Consider the following 25,489-nt stretch of genomic DNA (forward strand, 5'->3'; position numbering starts at 1 on the left):
GATATGTATTTTTTGGGGGCATTTACAGAATTTACTTGCTATGAAATGTTACTAATACGCATGAAAGGCCAGCTTTCTGGGGAAAGCAAATCATAGCTGTTTCTACTGTTAGTGTCCATCACTTTCCTCATCACTCGGAAGAAAACCTGTAAAATGGCTGCAGTGATATGCTGCTGAGTATTAGTGATGAAATGAAGGACTTGTAGCATGTCAGCCTGCAGATCTCTTTGCTGATCTGCAGGCCAGGTGAAGTTATGACAGAGGACTCCGCAATGTGCTTTCCACGCTGCCCTGCCAGGACAGTTCATACTTTTTCCATGTGCATTTCCCTGGATGGGCTCTATGGAGCTTCGTTCATTGCACCCACAGTAGAAAATGTTTTTGTCTAGACATTTTCATTTTTTCATAAAAGTAAAGGAAAAGAGTTTTTAATGTATTTCTTCTGGTAATTTTCTGGAACCATCTATTTAGAAAAAAAAAAAGTGCAGAGAATTTCTTTTTCTCATTATTGAATATTATATTTTATATCAAATACCAGAGGATTTATTAAACTGAATCCTTTCATTACCTTTTTATAATGAGAAAAGTTTATTAGAGAACATAGGGTCATAAAGCATTTTTCTATAAACATCTTAAATGCTCTATTTAGGCTTCAGTCTGCTCTTTCAACTCTTTCAGACAATATCACCTCAGTCACTCATTGCCAGCCCGCCTAGTAATCTCTTCAGGCTGCTGATAAATGTCTGTTTTTCTTGCAGACCTCCCTGTGCCCTGCCTTCTGGCTTACTCTTGCTGTTCCTTCTGGCACAACAGCTTCCTACTTTTCCAGTCCAGAAAGGATCCATCTGGGGGCTCTGTGCTAACCTTTAGCACAAGGAGGAGAATTCCAAAATGTAAAGGGGGAAATACCCATGTTTCCTCTGACAAGTTTACCTGGGTTGAAGTCAGTGATGTCGCCCCCCAAAAAGTAAGTGCATGCCTGCTATTTTATCAAGCTGCAATTTCACTGTTCTGTTCTGCTCTTGGTGGCCCAGGTGAAGGCTGTAGGCAGAGGAACTAATTTGCAGTCAGTGGGGTGTGTAAGTACAGCATTTTGCTGGATCTAGACTTGTTTTCATCTGATGGCAGTGCATGAGCTTGAGTGCACAGTATGGACTTCATGGACCGATGGTAGCTGAACAATCCTGGTGCATAGATTAATGTCCCAGCAACAAAATACTGGTTTCTGTATACAGAGGAAATAATAAAACCTTTAAAATCAATTGGCACTGAGGAATTAAAGCATTTTGCTGTTTCCATTGTTTATTTTGGAATGTCTTCTATGCACAAAGTCAAACGAATTCCGAATATTGTCTTGAAAATCAGTGAAAATCTGTTTGAGAAACCGTTGTGAGAAAAATCTCAAATAATTTTCTTCAGACAGGATCTTCTGTGAAGCTTATTTTATTCGCGATTGCAATGGTGGGTGTCCTGTCAGTGAGGAGTGCATTTTAGTAAACAAATCATAACCTTTGATTCCCTATTACCCAACACCTGATCACCTCCCCTGTTTCCTCACTGGCTAAGTACTACAGGTTCACAAGCTACTCAATGCTCCTCTACACCCTATATGTACAATTTTTCTTTTTTTCTTTTTTTTCAACCCTTTAATTTCTCATTTCTTATGTTTTGAGAACTTGTGATCTTTGTTTTACAGTTCTCACACTGGTCATCCTGTTTTTCTCAAGCTTCTACCTTATTTTGGAGTCCACTTATCTACTTAGCATTTCTTCTTATTTAGTATGTCTCCTTATTTAGTATATCCAACTGCCTTAGAATACAGAAAATTAGTTCTCTACTGCAAAAACACAACTTCGTTTCTCACACCGTTAAATATGTAATTATTATTTAATTATTAATTCTGAACGCAGATTTTTTACTGAAATACTTGAGAGATTTTATAAGTTTCAAGGGAAAAAGCCTGGAGTAAAATATTCTTTAGGTCTGTTGCCCAATGAGTCTACACAGTTGTTGCATATACAGCAGTCTGTCACTTAGCTGTACTCCCTGCATACCTGAAGGACATCTTCGTACTGTGTTTTTCTCTGTTTTTATCACTGATACAGCTGTATCCATCAGAAAAAATGTTGGAGTACACAGATGCCTTTTCTGCAGGAATAAAAAAGAATTATATTGTTTCATGTCTCAAAAGTTCCTCTGGCAACTATAACATCATATTAATTCAGTGAAATTGGCAAATTGACTGTGTGGGAAGAGTTTCAAAAGTTGCATCGGTTGAATCTGAATTAGCTCCTGACTGGATGTTAGATATTTCTGCTGTAGGCAACATACGCTACACTTGAGATGCTACCTTCCCATGTTTGGAACACTCTACCATCTGAAACTCTCAGAAGAATAACTGCGTATAGATTTTAACTTATAACATAGAATTACTGCAGAAGTAACTTGTTGAATAAATCATACATGCTTTTTAGGAAAGATAAATGTTACTGTAATCTTCAAAAACCATGGTCAGGCCTTAAAAGTTTTAAGGAAAGGGAGAGAAGTAAACAGAAATGATGAAGGAAGTTTGAAGTTATTTTAAAGACTAGTTATAATGCTTTTTAATTGATTATCAAGAAAGAGAGAAAATGTAAACAGTGAGGGTATGGAAAATAATTGCAATAAATTTAATTGTTTAAATTTAGCTGTATTTGAGAAAGTGCAGAAGCCTTTCTAATGATATATACTATGTGTGTAAAGCTTCATTAGTAGGAAGTAATATGGTGAAAACAAATTCCTTTCCTGAATAATTTTCACATTTAAGGAAACAAAAAAATCTGCAACAGATTATTGGAGTAAAGCTTTTGGGATTGATCTCGTTTTTGACTTCTTAATAAAAATTGCGCTACTAATGATAGTATCTACTCTTTGAAATTAATACAGGAAATAAATTGAATATGTTTGGATTATGGGATTCATAAATGAACTGAAGCAAATGTTGTTTTAACTTCTGCAAATACAGAATTAAGTAGTGTTTTTTGTTTGTTTGTTTTTAAAAAACTTACTTACATAATGTTTCCTAACTAGAAAAGGCAGCACCTGAAAAATATCATTGGAAAGTAAGTTATCTAGGATGAGTGTGTTTTCCACACCAAGGACAAAACTGAGAGGAGACTAGCAGGCCTTGGGAAATCTTTAGAATGTATAAAACGTTTTCCTGTCTTCTCCAAAAGGAGTAGCATTTGTTTTTGGCTATGTACCTGGACACCAGATTTAAAAATAGCTGGGTTCCTTCCTGCCTGAGGAAGAGAGAAAGACATAAGCCAGATTTATTGGCTGACCTACAAGCTTTACATTTAATTTCTTTCTGGTCACATTTCTTGAAGACACTGCTTTACAGACAGGGTGGTCAAAGGAGCAATTCCTCTGCTGATCCACATTAATCTAGATATTTACGGATTTATATGCAAACGTATTTGTTCAGGTGCCTCATTCAGAGGAATACACACTCCCTCCCAAACATTTATGTACACAAAAATACTTTGCACAAATATTCCCAGAAAAGCGAAACAAAATTTAGCTTGCTTAATAATACAATGGGGATTTTCCAAAGTGCTTAGCGTTGCTTGGATTATGCTCCCCATTGTTTGTGAGAGTCTTATCACTGCCTGCAGTGAAAGAAGAGTCAAATTGAGCTTAACCCTGTACAAAATTACATTAGTTTTTGCTTCCACTTTTTTTTTTTCTTTCTTTTTTTTTTTTTCAGAATTGGTGGAGATTCATTTACATAGTGGTACCTAATGGGTAGAGATTCTTCTGATGTAGGATGCAAAATGCATTATATGGTTTCCTTGGTGTTTTATCATGAAGTTATCATCTGAGGCAGCATCTGCCAACCACATAGGGAGATGGTAAGAGGAAGGACAGGTACATATTGATTTTTCAAATCAGTATATTTATAGTGCATAAGAAGATAGCTCACTCCAGGAGAGGTGTCTTGAAGCAAAAGTAATAAATAAATTGACACAGCTGCAACTGGCTTGCTTTTTAGGAAGACTTGAAGGAGTGTGGGGGCTGGTCCTGATATATTCAATGAAATTTAGGAAACATACACTCTTGAGTAAAGCTGTCCAAGATGATAATGTTTTTGCTACCATTTGCCCCACAAAACAACATTTTATTATAACAATATTTGACTTTCAGAAAAAGAAATCCAAGCACAAACTTAACTCTGTGATCTGTGATAGTTTATGTAGTGCTGATACAGATTAATGTAAGTTTTGCAACATTATTTACCTATTAATGACGATGGTGTCCAATTGTATGACTAAAATAGATGTCTAAAATTTATATAATAACTGATCATGCATGTCTACACAGTTGCAGATATGCACACTCTATATAAATATATATAAATATGCATGGGGTTTTGTGTATCATACCTGTCATTTAAATATACAAAGACATATGAACTTTACAGAACTTTCCCATTTTGGGAGATGTTTCCTAAAGGCTCTCATACCCACTGCACTGCATTGGTTTCCAGCACCACAGTCAATGTAACTTTTAATCTTAAAAGTAAATCTGTTTATAAAAACAGAGGTATTTGGCACGTGCTAGCATACCTGTCTTAACTCATTCTACTTAGCATGATAAAATAACAGTGAAGTTGAGATGGCACCAGTTTTTATATATATCAGAAATGGAATACCAACTCTCCCAAGACTGTGGTTATAAACTGTGATCCAAGACACAAGGTAGAACTCATGACACTTTTTATTCACTTCTGTTTTTACTTGAATTGGTTAAAGATAGGACACATACTGTCACATGTGCTTCAATCACCATTTTCAATTCTTTTTTGATGACATCTGAAGTCATTGCAGGACTTTTGAAAATCTTCTGTGTACCACTGCAGTACAATCAAGGAACAAAAGATACCAACTTTCAACATTTCCATTATAAGATGAGAATTTTGAGAGCTAGAGAAAAAGCACTGAGACTAAAGGAGCTGTTGATTGCACTATAATTAAGAAATTATTAAGTAATTTAATATTTTGCTGAGTTAAAGTTTCTGTCATCTTTTACCTAGTGATTCTGAAGCCTTGTTGGTGTCTGCATGACTGTTTATGGAGCCACATGTAATTTTTGTATGTTCAGAGAGTGTATATCTTCATTTTCTTTTGATTGTTTTGCATAAACAAAGCAGTCAGATTGCCAGAAAATGCCTGAAGTCTTAGTGAGGATTTCTCAGCAAGTCTGAATTATCATTCCCTGGCTCCAATGGAGGTGGAATTTGGTGTGGTAAACTGAATAATGTTGTATGCTTGGGACTTTCTGTAGTAGTGAAGCAGACAGTGTTTAGAGGCTTACACCAGTAGTTTCCTAAGTCTAGATATGATTTAAACAATTCTTTATTGGAGAGTAAAGTTTATCATCTGAAAAAGCTGTGCAATGACTCCATGTTCTGTAGACCTTGGTATTTAGGATCAGTCAAAAGAGGACAGTTCTACTCTGCAATGAGTAGAAATGGAAATGGGAGCATTAAAACTGCTGACTGTTGAAATAAAATAGCAATAGTGGGATAAGAAGACATGACCAGAAATTTTCTGAAGAACCTGCATTTAGTTCTAAAAATGAAATGACCTCTGGACAATTGTTTCTCTTCTAAGTAGGATTGAAAGTTTACATCAATGAAGAACATGTCTCGTTTCCTTCTGATTCTTAATTTCTTTGTTTTCCAGGCACCTCAAGCATTACAAAAAGGCTAGAAGCCTTGCATCCAGAGCCGAATATGGGCTTTCTCACATGAATGAATTTGCTTTCAGCTGAGAATTTACTTTTAACAAATAAGCTGTTTTACAGGTGAGCAAAATCTATCATTTCAAGTGCTAAGCTGTGAGCAATGGTTCTTTCAGTGCTCAAAACATTTGAAAAGTTGGAAACAACAACAGATTGGCTGTGAGATGAAGCGTCTCTGCTAACAGTAAGAGCGGTTTTCAAATAATAATGATTTTCATCACCAGGTTATCATAACTGTGACCCTCAGTTTCTGATGTATTTCCAATACCAAAAGGAATCTATAAGAAGTCTTAAGACACAGCATGAGTAAGTCGAAGATATAAAGACATGGATCTCTGAGGACCTGGGACTTGAACCCAAGTAGGACTGATTTGCTTTCCAGTTTTTGAAGAGCTCACATTAAAACATGCAGCTCAGTCACTAGAGCTTGAGAGATAGCTTTTACATTGTAGTTACACTGTGTCTGTAAGGGTTCAGTTATTCTGCTAACTGTATGTGAGGGATCTGCAAAAAAATCTCCAGATTTGTAGGAGAAAAATAAAATGAATGCAATCTGCTTCATATAACTGTCTGTAGTGAACAATAAAATGGCTGTAACTGGGATCATTTCTTCCCATATGGAAAAAATATAAGTTTTCTATGTATTTGTAATACATTTGCTTAAAATTTATGGCACATATATTTAAAATATATATCCCCTGTATAAAATACTGTATGTTTAAAATGGGACAACTTTGCCAATTTTCATGATATTTCAAATATGTGGTATAACAAAATGCATTCAAAGTATCATTAAAAATTGATACTTTTGGAACATTTAAAGTCTAGTTATATGTTGTCCTGAGTATTTTTAAAGAGGCATCTGCGTGGAAGATTTTTGAGAGATAACTGATGAACAGAAAATGGAGACTTTTTTCCTACCCTTCTGTAGAACCTGTGATAAGATTTAGTCCAGAACGATAGTATTTAACAGATTGAAGTTTATTTTTAATGTTATCTCCCTGTGCTTTGTGTAGTAGCAATGTAATACTTTTTATCAGAGAGACTCAGTAGAAAGTCCTGACTTTCCTGTGCTGCAATGATGCAAAGTATCCATAGGCTTGTCTAAACCCAGATAAGCCATATTTACAGCTGTTTTGAGTTGCCAAAGGAGTGCAAAGCAGCTGGAACTTATTGGTGAATCTGGTCTTATATCTTTTCAGTGCATTCAGAAACCAATGTGGTTGTATGTTTAAAAACAAAACAAAACAAAACAAAACAAAAAAACCAAAAACAAACAAACAAAAAAAAACAAACACAAAAACATACAGCAGGTTGCTCTGTGTAACACTACTCTAGAATTCTGTGGGAATGGCTATATTCTGTGGGAATGGCTGTTTTGTATCCTGAAATAAGAAGCCAGCATGGTTCAGAACTCATAGTGCCTTGATGTGCAGTGTCTGGGCCAAGCTCTGCCTTCAGAGATAGGATATAAGTAACCGGGAGCAATACATTTGCTTTGATTGGCAGATTTTTTTTTCTTGGAAGTTGCTCAGAAATGAGCCTGGAGCACTAATTCTCTGATAGCATTTTAACAAAAATGGAGAGAATAATTGAAGGTCCAGGAAATCCTTAGACAGCCAAATGGTGCGGGGGTGAGCAAATTATGCCTAAAGCTGAACATGAAATAGATTTCCATGCCTACTAAAGAAAAAAAAAAAAAAAAAGGAGTGGAGAACTTTTCCTACTTTATGTTTGGATGAAAATAGCAATTAGAATTAAAAATAAAAATAAAGAACAAGAACCTTCTACCCATAGATTGTGTAGCTTGCTTCAGCTTTGCAGGAGCCTGATGTTCAAGACCTTCTCTCTTAGTCACACCTATTTTTTGTACCTGAGATGAGATTCCTGATGTCTAGCCTTTCAGATATTGTAGAAGGGGTAGTGGAAAGAAATCTTGATGTTTAAACAGAATTTGTGTCATTGAAGTTTAAATTGATATAGTCCTAAAATCTTTTGGTTTTGGCAGATTTGCTGTATTTGAAGAGAAATGATTTTTTTCCCCCCATTTTTTCTTTTTCTAAATCTTAACAGCTGTAGTTAAGCAGCTGTTTTGGGCCAAATCTGCTTCAGCACTCCAGCACCTAAATCCTGTGATTCATGTACTAAGCATCTAACAACGAAATTCCACTTTTCAAAAGTCATGTTCAGCTGCTGCCCAGCCCCAGTGCTTCTTGATGCTTCAGGTTGCTGCGCCAAAGTTTCTTGGGTTCCAAAAGCACTGTGCCCAGAAATGCCTTCTGTTTCGGGAGTATTCAATGTCAGTGTGCCGCGCTCTCATCAGTCTCTTGTCTGAGTAAACCACTGGGGTGCAAGTTCACATGAACTAGCTGAGCACACCTAATAAATAGCGCGGGCTCCCTGAACAGAGGAAGCTCTGCCGTGGCTGCTCCCATCTTATCCAACTGCTCAACGTTCTGTCCGGTCTCCAGGATGACGATTGAGTTTTTCTCTCTGCCTGAAGTAAATCAAACACTTTTGCTATGATGCCTAGCATGGAACATGAGAGAGGGAAGATGATGCTTTCTCATTCCATGGATGCCGTTAACGTGTGCAGTGCTCCAAGGAGTACAGAGAACGTGCTTTACTGCTTAACACAAGATTTTGAAATGTTTACTAGAACAAGGACTGTAGCTCAGTTTTCCCTCATGCTGGGAAGGTCCATGGTGATCTCATGCTTACTCTTTGCTCCAGTTACTATATAATAATATTTAATAGAAGGGACTGAGACTATTTCTCTGTAAGCTATAGAATATTTTAGAACAGGGAATATTAGGGCACAGAAAATCTAGGCAGCTTGTTTAAGGGTATACAAAGAGATTCTAACAACTGAAAATGGAATAGGCACCTTTTGGTACCTTGTCCTCTATTTTAGCCATAAGCTCTGTTTTCTTGGTCAGTAATGGTACCAAAAGTATTTACAACTTTGATATTTTCCTGTAAACTGAGTTTTTGCTCTCTTGATTGTCTCCTGAATGCAGCACCTTTACTTGGCACATAGGTGTACAATGGCAGTTGTGATCAGCTGTGTTTATTTTGCAGGATGCAAAGGTAGAAGGGGTGGAGTGTCTTATGACTTACTACATTATGGGTGCAGCCACTCACATGATTTCTGGATCCTCATGTGTCTGCCTTGCTTGTTTGGACAAGGTAATCAATTCTCATGGTCCTGTACCCTTCATTCATCCTAGAAACTCATTTCTTATTCTGCCTTTATTACTTCAGGGAAGATGACAGGCAGTTTTTCCTTTTGAGATATTTAGCTCCTTAAAGTACCTTGTGGACAGGTTGACATTGTTCTCAGCTTTTTTCCTAGACTACCCAGATGCTGCCTGGAAACACTGGGACTGAGTTACAGACTATTTTTGAGGGAAGGAGAGCTTATACTGAGTGAATACCAGGAGCTATTTAGAGCTGCCTCAGACAGGTTATTTTCCCCTCAGGATATGCAATAGTGTCTGTGGCTTCACAGCTGTTGAGCTATGGTGGGCTCCATGCTAAAGAGCTCTAGTGGCAAGGGAGAAACAAGGCTTTGTTCTTCATTTCCTACAAATTTAATTATTTTGAAGGGATTGTCAACTTGATTGTGAACATGCTTTGACATTTTTGTTGACTTTTAAATTTCTTTTCCATTAAATGGCTAGACAGTTAAAAGTTAGGCATAGAAATCATAATATACTGGAACTAAATGTGTAAAATCCAATAATAAAATTATGGGGAAAAACCCTGAAGACATTAATAAAGTAATATAGAATAAAAGTAAAAAACGGACAAACAACAACAAAAAAGCCCCAAAGCATGGTGTATTTCATGGTTTCAACCATGATTTCTTTTTATAGAAAGAAAGCCCACTTATAGATTAAGCAACTGTTAGAAAACTCTGTCTCCAGATATCTCCATTACTTGAAGAAGCACTGCAAGCTGTATTCTGTGTGAAGTAGGCTTCCTTCCCTGTAACTCTCTTCTAGGGGCAAGGAGGAAGTATAGGGATAGCATCTTCTCAGCTAACAAAATGTTGGGGAAGAATTGTTGGAGGGAAAGGATTAGGAATTTGGAATCAGCTGAAATTGGGAATAGTTTTATGCTTGTTGTAATGTAAAAGTGCATATTTTTTTTCTGTGTTTTGAAAATGTATTATACTGTGAGCTTGTAAAGGACAACAAAAGACCTAAAAATACATTGGATCAAATAGTTTTGTATTTTCACTCAGAGTCTTATGCATTTCAGTTCCTGTTTTCTCACCATTATAAACAGTACTCTTTAAAGTTTTAAAGTCTCTCTTTTTTTTTTTTTTTTTTTTTTTTTTTTTTTTTTTTTTTTTGTCCTGCAATTCTGTATAGGTCATGTAGATGTCTACTAATCAAATGAACATGCATAATCAAACTTCTGCAAACAGGATTACTTTCTGGATGTTGTGCTTACTGTTAAGTATTTACAGGTTCAATTAATTGGAAGTTAAACCTGGAGGCATCTTTATAATTGTGGCCAATAATATATATCCCTTGAAAAATCTTGGTTAAGTTGCTTGAGTAGCATAATGATGAACAATCTATTTTAATAGAATAATAACAATCCAATCAGACTAAATCTTAAAGCAAACCAAATACTAATTGTTTTCAACAAATTTCCAGTGAAATGGTTAGCTTTCCAATACTGTTTGATTATGATGATTAAACTTAAAAATCTAGAATTATGAAGAGAGCAGTCTTACAGCTCTTTCTATCCATTCAAATCGAGGACCACTATAAATCTCAGGAGAGATCCTTCTCTCACAAGAGTTATTAGACCAATCCTAAATCAGCTGCTGGACAAAATGAAGTTCATAAAATGTTAAGCACATGTTCTTTACTCTGTTTGTAGTTGTTCTGGAGGACAGCTTAATCTGTCCTCTCATCAGCATTGTTTTTTGGTTCCCAAAGGAATATTCTACAGTATGTTTCCTTTGACATATGATACAACTGCATTTCAGCATAATCTGTTGCAAGATGGTTGTGTGAAATATATGGAAGAAATTTTTTGCAATAAGATTTTGGTTATTTCAGTAAAAATTAACTGTTAGGCCCAGGTACCAAACCTGTAAAATTCCTTAAAGTTGGCTGAACTAGTAAGCACAGGACCCTTTTATGCACTTTGAGTTTTGCAAAAGCAGAAACCTGAATGGAATGCTGAAATGAGTATTAGAGCTCACATGGATGAAGAGCTGCTATAAGACCCATCTCAGTTTTACCTTTATTTTGTTAAACTATATATAGATTAGGCACAGTCATGTCCATTAGTAATTTCTGTCTTCCCCTCATGTAAGCATAAAACTAGTTTAACAGAGTTTCCTGGGAAGAGCATGATGCATCCAAAACACACAAGTCCTCATCCAGCTTCCTGTCTGTAGGTAATGCTGCAGTCATTTTGGATTAGCGATAAACGGTCATGAAATTGGAAACAGGTTCTCCCAGCTTTACACAAGAATCTGCAAAAACATGAATACTTGTACCCAGAAAGTGTGATTCCAATTCAAACATCATAAAATAATATACAGTGCATGCTTAACTGCATGCAGGGCCATAAGAACATATTAAATGACATTGCCAGATGCCAAAGACAAATACGGTTTCAGCATTCAAGTGCAGAGGAACCTGAAGGAGTCTATGGTTTAGCTTGAACTACTGTCAGGGCTTTATTTCTATAAAATTATTTTCTTCCCCCATCAATTTTTGCCCTTCATTTCTGTTATCATTCCACTTGTTCCTGGCATTTATGTTTAAATGTCATATCATACATCTGAACCAGTTCTGATACAGCCTGAGCACTGTTCTTCTGTGCTGGTTGAGTGACCTACTGTCACCATTCTTTGAACCTCTTAAGTGTGCAAGTCTCCTCCTGGAAGTGCAAAGTGGTAGAGATACCAGGGAAGTCCTCATCAGGCTTAATGAACAATGTATATGTGCTTTTTTCTTTTTCTTCCCCCCTCCCTCTTCCCCCAGGCTTTTTGATTGAATTACCACCCACAAGCTTTCAGCTGAACAGGTTTCATTCTTGTTCTCAGGTTGTGCAAGGTGGGAGATCTGAGAGATGAGAAGGCGGATACAATCATCTTTGGTTCTTCACACAGCTACTGTAGTTTCTACAGGGTACTACTGGGATCATAAAAACGACAACTAGAAATGTTGATCTGAACACCAGCCCTGTCCAGTTTGAGAGAAAAACACAGGTAGTACAATGAGTGATTCATATTATTCATTATTCTAAGGATTTGGAGCATGAAACTATTCAAACTTAGAATCCAAACTAAAGAAATATGTCATGATAAAATGATGCAAGTTGGGAGGGAATAATCTGAGAAATCACTTACTCTGGCTATCTCATCAAAAAATTGGGGTGTAAGTAGGGGGGTGTCATTTGCCAGCACATAAATCTAAATCTGGAACTCAGCTGAAGTAGTCCAGTATGAACATCAACATCTTTTTGCTTATGCTTCTTGAAATGTTTAGGCTGCAAAAGACGAATGCTAGCAAACCAAAAAGAAAGCTATGAGGAAGACCTGTTAAAAAGGCAAAACTAGCCAGACTGCTGACTTCCAAAATGCTTTAATGTTTGAAAAGAGTTAAGCATTTTCAAAGGTTTTGAAAGGGGCCCTGACATATGACTTGAGAGCCAGATGATAATATCTATACCAGTAGGAACTGAATCAATACCCTAACAATATAAATCAGTGATCTTCAGATGTAAACGAAAGATCCCATATACTTACCATTGTAAATGTAGGTTAAATTCTGTGACTTGATTTTTTAATTTTTAATGGTAAATGCACACTTGCAGTCACAGTTGCTTCATATCCTGTAATCTGTCATACCAATGGAGTTTTTGCAGTTCTCCCATCTAATGCCACTCTCCTGGTACTGGGGCAGTGACGAATTTGAGAGAGTCTTATTCTCTCAAATAATCCACATTGGCCATTCATCATATCTAGTGTGATATTCTTCTCCTAGAAGACTAGGGCAAATATTTCAACAGCCAGAGGTAGAATTGAAAGGCCTTGTGGTAAGAGGTTTGCAGCTCTGACGTGACTGAGTCGTGAGCAAAGATCTAAGGTCTGTTTATCCACACCCCCAGAAAGCACTCCTGCAAGCTGGTGAGTGAATTTTCAGCCATTTCCTTTTCCCTTAAGCTCTTCAATAAGGGGTCTTCTACCCTTCTACTTAAAAAAAAATATATATATATATATATATATATATATATATTATTTTTATTTTTTATTTTCAGCAAAACTTTGAATTTTCTTGCAATGTGAATGGAAATTTGATTTGCCTGGGAGTACTCACATTTTGTCTTTGACCTTTCTCTTTTATGGATGCAACCACTCCTCCAAAAGTTAGCATTGTGAAACATGCACCTAGTGATTTTGTCATGAAGCAGAAGTAACAAATTAACAGAAATTAACAGAAGTAACAAATTAAACCCTTTCCACCATCTAGTTGAATGTTTTAAGATGGATTTTCTGTACAATTTGAATAGTCCAATTTTTTCTACAGTGTCTAATTTCACAGATAAAAATGATAATGGAGGAATATGGAAGCCTTGTGGATTTACTGGTAAAACTCCATCTCAAACATGTCAGTCATGGTACTTGTGAGAATCATTCTACTGTTACACTTTCTTTCACATACAATAGCAGTGGCAGAAGCCCACAATATTATTTCACGGTCACATTCTGGATTTGCTTTAGTAATCTCAAATTAAGTGTGAAGTGTAAGGAAAGTCCCCCAGATAATTCCTTCAATTTTCTGTCTGATCTTAGATATTTATCTTTAGAATGTGAACTCAAACAGACATGCTAAAGCATTGTGGAGAAAATAAATAAGTAATTTTATACCATGTCCTTGTTTTAGGTATGTTTGACTATGTTAGTTATGTGTGACTGTGTTTCTGCCCTTTTTACTCTTTTAGGCAAGTTTTGTTTACCTGTGTTGTCCCTTATCAGCAAGAAAAGCAGTTTTTTTTTTTTGTAAGAATAACAAAGATGGTTTTCTAGGATTTCATTTCTTAAGTTTTCAGATACTACTCCCATTCCCAGAGAAATGAGTTTCAATAAACTAACTAGTAATACAGTTAAGATATTGCCAGAATATTTTATTCTAATATCAACTGTATTAGTAGTTATTAATGATAATAATTAATTAATTAGCATTAGTATTACTGAGAGATTAATTTTACCTGTAGCCTTTTTTTTTATTATTATTATTTTTAATTTTTCTTTTCTTTCTTAACCTAGTAAAGAAAAAATATCTTAGAAAGCCAAGAAAAAAATCCCAAACCCCTAGATACCGGTAAGCTCTAAGGGGCTAGGTTGTATTTGCAGTTAAATAACCAAACAGAACTGCAAGCTAGCTTCAATGAGCCAGATACTTGAACTTTCACAAAGCCAATGTTGAACTGTTGTTTTTGCAGAACGACCACGCTCTACAGGTCATAAAGGATCAACTAGGAACATATATATATACACACACACACACACACATATATATATATCTTAAAGCACAACAGTGCTGACTTGGGCATGTGTAATCTTTCTGGAACTGCAAACACAGAATGCAGTAGCTTAGGCGGCATGCTTCTTGTCAAACTGCTGCCCTGCTTTTCTTTAGGGGATCTGAAGACATACAGTTGTGTAAATGGAATTCTTCATATCTTTCTTTCCTCTGTAAAAGTTCTGCTGCAGGGACAGTTCATACTCACTGCACTGATGTAATCTGCAAGCTAAATTGGTGGGCTAACCAGTATGAATGGTGTAAACTGGGTAGGCTGGGAATTGTGCTGCAGCAAGAGACGCTGTTTCTCAGCTCCATGGTTTGTAAAATGTACCAATTTTCTTATCCATTTTGGATCCAGAAGTCTTACCTGGTAACACCTACATCAGCTAGAGATGGGTTCAGGCTGGTCTTAGTCAGAGCTGTGATGGTGACAGCAATTAGTGAGGGGAAATAGAGCAAGGTAGTGAATCTGCTTGTTGGACCTAGCAACTGCTGTGAGACTTCTGGGGGCTTTTTTCAGTATTCCTACATCTACAGACTTAGTAGTGATGTTGGCAGGAGGTAAGGGCAACCTAAATGCAGGTTGGCACTTAGGTTTACCCATGTTAGCTTAGCATTCCATATTTGAGGTCTCCATGGCATTCCTTCCTCAGGGGAGCTGTTGAATGAAAGAAGGTAATAAAATAATTCAGTGAGCCATGTAAAATACATAAGTAAATAAACCTTGATTGTACAATTTTTCCCCAGTCCCTCAGGGACTGGTGGACCTAACACTGATTTCTTTTGTTTTGGATTATGTAATGACTGGAGAGACTCTGGTGGTGGAATTTTTAACCCTTTCTGCTCTGGAGAACCTGTATACTGACCTTAAGGTTTCCCATGGGAAATAAAAGAATCTGCTTAATCTCTTTGTATGGGACTAGCCATGGGTTATTGAAAATGACCTGTTGTTATTGTGCCAGTGAATAAAATGTCACAAGTAATTTTGGCAGAACTAAAGAACAAATTAATTGAAGGACCAGTCAGTGAAAGTCAGAAAAAAGTCATCTGTTTTTAATATCTACATAGGCTCAAATTCAGCTTTTATTTCACATATAAAGATATAAACTCTGAAGTATGCACAGCTCTTTCTAGTATTACCTATGGCACTATTTTTATGAAGTTGCATTAAGCAATCTGATCAATAATCAAAGGCACCCAGATTAAAATTTAAAGGCAAATTGCATTGGTTGTTCCTGGTTTAAAAGGAACCTTAGATGTCTGAAAGGAACAGGCTTCTCTTAAAAAAAGATTATTTTAGGGGATATCTAGGAAAAAAAAAATTAGCAAAAACAGTTTGCAACTGGCAATGTAGGATTATGTACTTATGAATCCCCAGGCCACATGTTGCATGGAGTTGAAGCAATTCCTTAACCTTGGAGATGGCTGCTCATAACATAAGAATGTGTAAATACAGAACACTCCCTGAATAAATACTATGGTTAGGAGCCAAGGGTTCTGCAAGTTAACAATGAGTTATTGTTGCTGTTATTGTTTATGATACCTTTTAATGGAATCGAAGAAGCAAGACGTAACAGGTCTACACAGGAATGGACGTATTACAATGAGGAAAATTTGCACAGAGGCTGCACTTGGTCTTCAAATTGTTTACTGGTAAATGACATCATACACTATCTACTCACTCCCCAGCACCTTTTATTTATAAAATCCCAATGGACTGTGGCCTTTTATTTCTTTCACTACCTTCAAAAAGGGCCTGGCTAATGCGGAGTTGCAGACTTTCATATGATGTGAAGTTCCTGCCAGTTTATACCCTTTATTCTTTTAGTGTGTGTCATGAAAATAAATCTGCTACTTCCATCAAGATTTTCTGAAGAACAAAGTGCGAGGACAAATTCTTTTCAGCATTACACTGAGGCAATGTGACTAACTAAGGGACTGTATGATGTAACTGGGAGCAGTTTGGCTTTTGCTGTATAGTCTATGTATGTATAGAGATGAATGGAAAAGTCAGCAAGGGAATATTTTAGGCTGAATGTCAGGAATTGTTTCTTTTTACAGTGAAATCTTTTACAATAAAGAGTAGTCCCTGGAGGAAAATGGTGGGAGCTCCTTTACTTGAGTCATTAAAAACTGGACAAACCTCTAGGAACACTGGAACAGTCTTAGATTGGCAATTATATGAACTATGAGCTCTGTTTCATCTCCAATTTCCATGAAAGATGGATAGATTGACAACTGTTGAGGTAGTTTTACTGGTGTACTGCTAATGCAGCTCTTATATTTGCCAGACCAGGTTTTCAAAAGACATTTGGACAACCGTGTTTGAAGTTGTTCTTAAATTACACAGCAAAACTCTGTTCTTCAGGGAGGTGGCTTTCAGCAGAAAGAATTCAGTATGTTCACCATAGTCCTCATCAGATTTTTTGCTTGTTTTTCTCTTGGGCAGCTAGGTCCATGTGAAAGACTTTCCTGTGAACTAATGGAACAATGGTCATGATGTACCCATTAAACATCACCCAAACTGAGCCCCTGTCTATCACTTCAGTCACGGTTGCTGTGAAAAGTGTCTGGCTTGGAGGATCTCTTCAGTGAGTTTTAGAGTAGTTGATGTGCCTTGGCCACACTAACGTCACCTCCCTAGTAGAGAGGATCTATTTACTTGTAGGGGGAATAGGGAAATCTGAGAATTAACTGAGAATGAATTGGAAAGGAGTTTCCACCTGACCAAAAAGTTAAGGAAGCTTAGAAGTGAAATAAGAGCACACAGATGGAAACATTTCCCATTGCTGGTGTAGAACCTTTTATAGAGAATTTAAGCCATTTAATACTCACTTGCTTTTCTCATTTGCCTTTCACAGATCCTTTAAAAGTAGTTCACGGGTGCTGATGAGAACCAGTAGTCTATGTTCACAAACATCCATGAAAGGAAATGGGAGTGAAGAGCTGTGCTCTGTACAGTGATTTTTGATCACTGTACAGTGATTTTTGATCATCAGAAGGTGACTTCTACTCACTTTTCTTCTCTGTCTTTAAAAGTAGCCATTACTGGACCTTGTCTTCTCACTTGCTTCAAGTTTCTGAAGTTGACAACTGTAAAGTAGATGTAAACAGTATGTCTTAACGAGAAAAATTCTGAGTAGCCTGGGTTGATGCATGTTGTAGGTCTCTGCTTCTGGCAGAGAGTGTCTCTGCTGTAGTTGCAGCCAAGGGGCTCCAACAGCAAACAAGGAAAGAGAGGTGGATCTGCTTCCCTTTAAATAAAAGTTCTTCATTGCTACAGGAAAATAATTGGTGTTTCATGCCTTGTGATACTTTTTGTGTTCTTATTAAAAATACACCAAGGTCTGACTTTATGAAGTTTTATATTATGACATACTTGGATTTAAGGAATCGTTTTGGATTCTCTGAACACAGTACAGAACTGCTGCTGATCTCCCTGTCCTCACTAATGCTGAATCATGTATCATTTCTTTGTTTTGTATGTGTAGAATGCATGACAGTGTTAATGCTTGTTAAGAATAAATGAAATAAAACTTCATCACCAGGTTTCCTGCTCAGTATAATTATTTCAAAAGTAGATAAGAAGTATATGATACACGTGTACGATAATTATTAGAAACTGCATATTAGCTGCCTTAGCACAGATGTTCCTCATGGTGGCATTTACTTTTGTTATTCCTTCCAGGTAGAAAATTTATTGCCTGTTGATGTTAATCTCTGACTCTTTTCCGTCTCTTCCATGTTGGCTCCAGAAATCAGGATGTAAACCTTAGTTGAACGTGCCTAAAATTCCAGGTAAAGATGAAATCCATTGTATTATTTAAACTGTGCTCAGAAGTGGCAGTCAAGAAACTGCAAATTAACTTATTTAGTTAAACAATATGCCAGGATTGTCTTGTTGAATTAGATAAAGCCAAAAAGTTTTAGGTGAAGAATGTAGGATGTGAGCAAAAACAAAGGTAAAGATGTTTCCTGCAAGACACAGTGGACCAAATTAATCTTAGAGTAATATTTTTAAATTTATTTTAAATTAAAAATATAATGATTATAAGAAACACCATGTTTTAAATGAAAACAAAAGAAAAAAGGGTTGTAAGTGGCTCAAAAGAAAAAAATGTGACTATTAGTACCTTTATTAGAAATATTTATAAAGCCTTTAATCAGATTCAAGTTCTAGAGCCATAATGCAGTATTTGCATGGTTTCAAAGAAGACCACTGCTGCTTACTACTGCTACTTTGTCACTTGCAGATGAGCTGGGAGGCATCTGCTCATCTTATGTTGTTTAATTTGAAGAACTACTTTTTAGGAAAAAAGAGGAAGAAATTTGGAAGAGGAAGCAAAGATCTTAACCAATGAATAATTATTATTACAGAAATAATAAATAATGATCATGCAAACGATCTGACAGGATATTAACTGTGATGAAAAATCACCTCATCTTGTAAAGTAACCTGCCAAAAGCTGCATATATTTTAATATGTCATTTGCCTTATTGTGCTTATTTAAATCCTATGAACTAATACAGGGAAAAAACAAGACTTAGATCAGACTATTTTTAGTTTCCAGTGTGTGTGACAAAGAACTTCTCCCAGTGCACTTGGTTAAAGAAATAAAGAAATGAGCAAGAAGAAGGGAAGTTTGGTATAGCTAAATATATAAATAAATAAATATATAAAATATATAATATATAATTTATAATATATATATATATATTATTTTTTTTTTTTTCATGGCACAGGCCATGAACTGAACTGTGTTACTAGTTGGGAGCAAGAAAACCAGTTGCCAGCCTTTTCTGGCAATTCTGGCTTTTGGCAGTGAAGCTGGGAAAGCTTTCCAGTTGGGGAATCGTGGTGGAATCATTTTGCCTGGGGAAAAAGGCCTTGAAAGGAAGAGCACATGTGAGGAAGAGGGTCCTGCTCTGCAAGGGGGCATCTTTGGAGGGGTTGGTACAAGCAGTCCCACAGCTACATGAAGGAATTATGCTGTGAATGCTAAAAGATTAAAAAGAGCACTCTTTCCAGCCTCTCAGAAAGTCCTTACCTTACCTTGGGACAACAGAGTCAGAACGTATTAGATTAAACCAATCATCAAAGGCAGGAAAATTAAGTACTTTGAGCCTGTTTTATGAGCCATCTCTGTCTATCTGCCTTTCCTTCTACACACACACGTATATATACATATATGCATGTAACCTATTTTGACTGCACAGTATGTGAGTTCTAACACCATTTGGAAGTGTTACACTTGGCACGTGTAGAGAATTTCTAACATGCCAGATAGAGCCTGGGTCCTTTGGAAAGTTGAGATGGCAGTCAGTCTGATTCCCTGCAGGGGTTATGCATCGTTTATAAGCTTTTAATCATATCTCAGAGTTTTGAAATAATGTTTTTGGGAGCTCAGCCTATTGTTTTCATCAGTTCTGGCTCTTTCAGCACTGGGAAGCCAATAATTTGGGGATCATCACTTGCTCCTTCACAGAAGGTGTTAGGACTTATGAGAATATGAATGGAGCTTGATAGGTTGCAAATGGCTAAATATGTCAGCATTTTGCTCAGCCGTGAACTTTTGACTAAGATCACAGTAAACAGACAACAGTCCTGGTGGGCCAGATTTCACGGCATTGCCTCACGTGAGGTAGAGGTATAAAACTGTGATTCTTAATGTGTTTCTTTGATTAAAAAAATTCCATTAGTTTTCCAAGCTGTGTCTTTGCACATATTCCCAAGAGTGTATTCAGTTTACATAGCAAGTGCTTGGTAACAGGGGGGCTGCTGGGGTGGCCTCTGTGTGCAGAGCCCAGCAGCTGCCCTGTGTCAGATCAGAGCTGGCTCCAGCTGGCTCCAAAAGAAACCTGGCGCTGGCCAGAGCTGAGCTAGGGAGTGATGCTGGTTTGGCCTCTGGGAGAGCAGATTGAAGACAGGGAAAAAAAACTGCTGCACAACAGTAGCTGGGAGAGGGGACACCTTTTCAGTGAAGAAGGGAGGGCAGGAGGTGCTCCAGGCATGCAGCAGCAGTTCCCCTGTGGCCTGTGGAGGAGCCCCCAGTGGAGCAGGTGGATGTGGCCCTCCCCAGCCCCATGAGAATAGATCCTCTGCAGAAGGTATAAAGCATTACCCAGGATTTGGACTAAAGTTCATATGTGATATGCAAATTGTGAAGCTATGTATGATAAAATAAGTATTATAGTAATTTAACAAACATGTATGCTATGGCAATATAAATAAATGTATAAATATGCAACCTGTAGTTACTACTGGATTTATGCCCTGCCAGACTCCAAAAAAATAATTTAGCAGCAACAACAAAAAAGCAAAACACCAAAAGCCTAGTAATAACTGTCATACTACAGAGCACATTTATAAACATACTCCTGATATTAAAGATGAGTTCTTTGGGGTTTAATATAAAATAAGAAAGCAATTAATTCCCTCCTCCACCCCCCACCCCCTTTTTTTTTTGTGCTTTAGGAAATCCTATTTTCAACTCAGCATTGAACTATCTTTAATTCTTATCTGCATCAGCATGGTTATTATTAGTGCTTACCGACATGAAAAAAGATTTAAGCATTAACATCTACAGGATGTAAAGTGACTGGTTTGTAAAATGAACTGGTCTTCAAAAATAGAGTTCACCTTCTTGCAGTGTAGCTCTCTGAATTTTGGAGGAAATCAGGAACTTGGGTTTACATGGGAGGTATACAAAAATTATTTTAGGGTATCATCAAAGTCACCACAAAAACTCATGAATTCAGAGCTGTTGTTTCTGAGCAGGCATAATGTGAGCAAATTGAGATTCTGGGCTTTGGAAAAAATGCAAAGATTTGCTTAGGAAGACTGATGAGCTGTTGAGGTTTGAAGTTTTAGGCTGGCAAGGGGAAGCTTCTGCCTTTGAAAGTTGTCTTTAGTGTTATTAGTGAAATTTTAGCTACATTGCAACAGAACAAAAGGAAGTCAGAACAAGATAGTATATTGTAAGAACCTCAGGCAGGCACTGTTTAACCAATTGGTATTTTCAACACGTCTAAATCTCATGATGGCCTGAGAGATGGATATTAAAACACAAGCTTCATATCAGATGGATGACTCTCTATGCTATGCCTCTATTGATAGATTGTCAGGAGCTCTTCTAATCTATATAAGACAGGGAGTCAAGTGGATGGAGAACAACTTCGCAGAAAGGGAGCTGGACATGCTGCCTCAACGGAAGCCAGCAGTGTGCCCTGGCAGCCAAGAGGGCAAATCGCATTTTGGAGTGCATTAAGCTTAGCATAGTCAGCCAAGCAAAAGAGGTGGTTCCCCTACTATATTTAGTGTTGGTTCAGCATCACTTTGAGTATTGTGAACAGTTTTGGGCTCACAATATAAAAAGGATATTGATAAGGATAAAAGGCACTTGAAAACCTCCAGAGGAGGGTGATGTATCTGGTGAAAGGTCTGGAAGGCCTGTCCTGTGAGGGGAGGCTGAGGACACGTGAGGCGCCCAGCCTGGAGAAGAGGAGGCTGAGAGGCAACCTCCCTGCCCTCTGCATCTCCTGAGGAGGGGAAGCACAGAGGGAGGCGCCGGCCTCTGCTCCCTGCTCACTGGTGTCAGGACATGTGGGAACGGCACAGAGCTGTGCCAGGGGAGGTTTGATCTGGCCACGAGGGAGAATTTCTTTATCATAAGGGTGACCAAACACGAACACTGGCACATGCTTCCTAGAGTGGTGGTTGATGCCCCACTCCTGTCGATGCGCAAGAGGCTTTTGGGCACTGCCCTCAGTAATGTGCTTTTAACTTTTGGTTATCTGTGAAGTGGTCAGGCACTGTGACTCAATGGTCTTTGTAGGTCCGTTTCAACTGAACTATTCTATATACATATTTGATATATATAATCAAGATTGACAAACATAACTGCACTGCATAATAAACTATAATTTAACATAATGATGTATATAATATAATGCAATTCCAACTACATTAGGTTGCCCATAGGTCAATCCCAGCGTGTACTGGTGTCCGAGTAAAATCAGAGCAGATTTTTTGGATGAAACTTCATTCTTCATTTATCTAAAACAGAAACTTGCAGAAAGTATTACACAGATATTCCAGATGCACATCTCATCTTGACTTTGAGGTCAAGAATTATTTTACAAATATTTGATCTCTCAACAAATGTTATGAAAAATTATGTATTATTACTTCAGTAGGAGAGTGACAATTTTTTCTTCAAAGTTCCCACCCCCCACCCCACACAGGCTAGCTTTGACTTAGACCTGACAGTTAAAAAGAGATAGTTATGTAATTCCAATTTAAAAAAGGTAAATTTTTATTAGATTTACCTGTTATGAAATGTTATGTGGTTCACTCACCTGTTTTCCATGTGAAGTGTCATCAGGGAATCTGCATTTAATACCATTTAATAAATAACCAAATGCTAATAAGTGTGACATTCCAGCTCTTTGAGATCAAGAGATTTCAAATCACAGGAGAGAAATGGTATTATCTCCTCTGCAGAGGCTGTTGGGAGGGGAAGTAACAAGGCAGGAGTTTACAAATTAAATTGGAGGTGCTGGATATATACAATGACATTTACTCAGTTTAGATTGTCATAATTTTGTCTTCTGAAACTAAAAAAGCTACAAATCTAAATGATGTCCTTGAAAATCCTTTTGAGACTGACTTCAATTTCAATCCACTTTGCATTCTAGGCATTCTAGGAGCTTTTTTTTTTTTTTTTTTTTTCCTTTATGGGAATAGAGCACTACTGAATTATTATTTAGCCGGTAAAGACAAAATCTACTAGGGAATTTAGCATATCCAATGGTGAGCAGAAGGAGGTGCATTGATAATGACTTCAGCAGAGCAAGAAACAAGAATGATACCCATTTAGTATCCTTCACGTGAAACAATGCAGCATCAAGGTTTTAAGCACAGCTGTTGCAAACCTCTTTGGGATCCTAACTCTTCTCTCTCTCTTTCTCTCTCTCTCTTTTTTTTTTTTTTTTTTTTTTTTTTTTTCCCTCAATGAATCTTTGTCAGTGAATGCCAGAAATTTCTAGAAAGCTTATTTCATTATCTGGAGAGTGGGAGAAAACCTACATAACAGTTAAGCAGATAAAGGATTCTATACATCTACCCATGTTTTTCTCATTCCTCAAGGGTATTTCTTTTTTCCTCTCTTGGAGCTGGTAATAACTTTTTATTTTCCTGTATTTTTGAGAAAACCCACCACCAATTTATCTTCCTTATATGTATTTTCTGGTAGTTCTAATTTCAAATGTGTTTAAGATACTACCTGTTTATTAAAATTGGTAATAAATGACCACAGCTAGTAAATCTTAATCCTAGAAAACAAGAAACATGATTATCGTATCTCCTTCTCTGGAGATATTCAAGGCCTGTCTGGATGCCTACCTGGGCAGCCTCCTCTGAGGAACCTGCTTTGGCAGGGGGGTTGGGCCCGATGATCTTTCGAGGTCCCTTCCAACCCCTAGAGTTCTGTGATTCTGTGATCATGTCATTTAAATGCTCAGATATGATGGCAAAAAAAAAAAAAAAAAAAAAAAAAAAAAACAAACCATGAAATATGTAATGATTATGTGTAATATTGTAATAGGTAATTATTTGAACCCCTGAGCCTTTTATCATCCTTTTCCTTTGAGGAGGGTGAGTGAGAAAGCAGAGTGGAGAAGCTTCACTAGCTGCCCGTGTGAAAATATGACACTGTTCTGAAAAGAATTTCTGTAAGAAAGGTCAAGAATTTCCTTTCTGAATCTTTCTGAAACTGGGGAAGTTTAACTCCCTCTGTAATTCACCATGGGGTGCTTTTGTTTTGGCTGGTGAAGATGCGGGTAAGTGAAAGCATTCTTCACATCCCTGTAAAAGCTTTCTATTCATTTCCTTTCTGAGGGAAGAAGAGGACCTAAGAGCAGTTTCACCAGATCAGATCACTCTATCAGCAACCTGTCTTTGAAGCCAAAACTAGATGTTCATAGAAAAAATGTATGAGCAGAATCTGAACGGTGATGATTACATAAGAGCTGTCTGTTTCTCACCTGTGGGTTGAAGTCTAGCTTCTGTGCATGGAAAAGAGAAGCAGAAGCTATGTCCTCACTGGTCATGTTCCTCCTAGCATGTTTTCTTAAATACATTTTGAGATGGGAGGTTGCATTTTTTAATCAGGATGTCCAGCACCTGATACAAAAACAGGTGGCCTAGTGAGGCTGTTCATTTGAATTGCCTTTTTTAGAGGTATAGAACTCATATTTTCACAACACTGCATCTATCACTGCAAGATCTTTGTTCCCAAGAGGTAATCAGCACTTTAGAGTACATTTTTATGAACAAAGTTAAGATTGTTTTTTCTTTCTCCATGTGCTATATTGTACATTTGTCTACATTAAATTACTTCTATCACCTTATTCCCCAATCACTCAGGCTCATAATTTGGGCCTCCTTAATTGGATCTCATCTTTATTATCTTGGAGTCCCATACCATAACATTTCCCATAACAAGCCAAACATTTATTTGGGAGCTGAGAGATCTGTTTGTTTTGGAATAGGAATTTTGAGTTTAGGTTTTAGTATCACTGTTTTTTATTTTACTTTTGGAGAGGAAGGGGCTCTGGACTGGACCTGGGCTGTTACAATCGGATACCAGTGTCAATTCCATCTGCTGTTGGCTTGAGAACTGTGAGGACGGTTTGGGTGTTGCCATAAGCACTCTGTCTCTCAGCACATCCTTTGCTATGAACTTGTCAGTACTGGTTCTGCAGCCCCCCAGTATCTGAAGCACAGTCCTCAAAGTCAAACTTTTATTTCCATTCTATTTCTCTTCTCAGGCTAATGTGACAGTGAAGGAAGTATATGTTGATGTCACAGTCCATTTCTTAACACAATCACAATTCACTTCATGCAGTTATTTTGGATGACAAATACACTCAGAGTGATTATATTTGTAGCATTTTCATCTCTCTGTGGCATTCCTGGCAAAAAACAAGAAATGCCTGCACTCTTACAGTTTCCTCACCAGTCTTAAGCACTGTTCATTTTAGGTTGCAGAACTCACCTTCTCAGATACGTTTTTCTGATTTGAATGAATCTTCTGCATTCAATCTGCTCTAGATCTGGATGATTCACAGCCAAAGATATG

The 25,489-nt window shown here is 37.2% G+C and overlaps 1 long non-coding RNA gene across 1 annotated transcript in view; it reads left to right on the forward strand.

The window, feature by feature from the left end:
• The window catches only part of LOC110351974 (uncharacterized), a 221,914-nt gene that overhangs the window by 165,903 nt on the left and 30,522 nt on the right, over positions 1-25,489 (forward strand). Inside the window, exons 2-8 of the long non-coding RNA XR_011809124.1 lie at positions 759-967; positions 5,727-5,847; positions 6,009-6,090; positions 8,866-8,973; positions 11,864-12,028; positions 17,210-17,350; positions 18,037-18,146. This is a non-coding gene — a long non-coding RNA (uncharacterized lncRNA). The remainder of the gene's footprint in view (positions 1-758; positions 968-5,726; positions 5,848-6,008; positions 6,091-8,865; positions 8,974-11,863; positions 12,029-17,209; positions 17,351-18,036; positions 18,147-25,489) is intronic.

Source organism: Anas platyrhynchos, chromosome 4 (assembly GCF_047663525.1).
Source record: "Anas platyrhynchos isolate ZD024472 breed Pekin duck chromosome 4, IASCAAS_PekinDuck_T2T, whole genome shotgun sequence".
In the NCBI taxonomy this organism is placed as follows: domain Eukaryota; kingdom Metazoa; phylum Chordata; class Aves; order Anseriformes; family Anatidae; genus Anas; species Anas platyrhynchos.